Genomic DNA, 1,775 nt, shown 5'->3' with positions numbered 1-1,775 from the left:
TTCAGACAGGGGAGGAGTGAGAGACAACAGCGAGGGGAGGAGTGAGAGACAACAGCGAGGGGAGGAGTGAGAGACAACAGCGAGGGGAGGAGTGAGAGACAACAGCGAGGGGAGGAGTGAGAGACAACAGACAGAGGAGGAGTGAGATACAACAGACAGAGGAGGAGTGAGAGACAACAGACAGATGAGGAGTGAGAGACAACAGACAGAGGAGGAGTGAGAGACAATAACCAGGGGAGTGAGAGACAACAGACAGATGAGGAGTGAGAAACAACATACAGAGGAGGAGTGATATAGAACATACAGGGGAGGAGTGAGAGACAACAGACAGATGAGGAGTGAGAGACAACAGACAGATGAGGAGTGAGAGACAACAGCCAGGGGAGGAGTGAGAGACAACAGACAGAGGAGTGAGAGACAACAGACAGAGGAGGGGTGAGAGACAACAGCCAGCGGAGGAGTGAGAGACAACATACAGGGGAGGAGTGAGAGACAACAGCCAGGGGAGGAGTGAGAGACAACAGACAGATGAGGAGTGAGAGACAACAGACAGAGGAGGAGTGAGAGACAACAGACATGGGAGGAGTGAGAGACAACAGACAGAGGAGTGAGAGACAACAGACAGGGGAGGAGTGATAGACAACATACATATGAGGAGTGAGAGACAACAGACAGGGGCGGAGTGAGAGACAACAGACAGAGGAAGAGTGAGAGACAACAGACATATGAGGAGTGAGAGACAACAGACAGAGGAAGAGTGAGAGACAACAGACATAGGAAGAGTGAGATACAACATACATAGGAAGAGTGAGAGACAACAGACATAGGAAGAGTGAGAGACAACAGACAGGGGAGGAGTGAGAGACAACAGACATGGGAGGAGTGAGATACAACAGACAGAGGAAGAGTGAGAGACAACAGACAGAGGAGGAGTGAGAGACAACAGACATAGGAAGAGTGAGAGACAACATACATAGGAAGAGTGAGAGACAACAGACATAGGAAGAGTGAGAGACAACAGACATGGGAGGAGTGAGAGACAACAGACAGATGAGGAGTGAGAGACAACAGACATAGGAGGAGTGAGAGACAACAGACAGGGGAGGAGTGAGAGACAACCGACAGAGGAAGAGTGATAGACAACAGACATAGGAGGAGTGAGATACCACAGACAGGGGAGGAGTGAGAGACAACAGACAGAAGAGGAGTGAGAGACAACATACATAGGAAGAGTGAGAGACACATAGGAAGAGTGAGAGACAACATACACAGGAAGAGTGAGATACAACATACATAGGAAGAGTGAGAGACAACAGACATAGGAAGAGTGATAGACAACATACATATGAAGAGTGAGAGACAACAGACAGGGGAAGAGTGAGAGACAACATACAGAGGAGTGAGAGACAACATACAGAGGAGGGGTGAGAGACAACAGCCAGCGGAGGAGTGAGAGACAACAGACAGGGGAGGAGTGAGAGACAACAGCCAGGGGAGGAGTGAGAGACAACAGACAGAGGAGGAGTGAGAGACAACAGACAGAGGACTTTTGATGTTCTTTTATTAAAACATGTCAACTAAAAACAGTCAATAGAGACACAAAAATCTCACGGCATCTTCATAAAAACAACACACACACACACACACCCACACACTCACCCACACACACACCCACTCGCACACACCCACACACACACACACTCACACACACACACACCCACAACCACCCCTACACACTCCAAAAACCTCCTCCAGCACATAAAACCACTTGACAT

The sequence above is a fragment of the Notolepis coatsorum genome (assembly GCF_963971535.1).
Source record: "Notolepis coatsorum genome assembly, contig: SCAFFOLD_196, whole genome shotgun sequence".
Lineage (NCBI taxonomy): Eukaryota > Metazoa > Chordata > Actinopteri > Aulopiformes > Paralepididae > Notolepis > Notolepis coatsorum.
Note: the sequence above shows the minus strand (reverse complement) of the source record.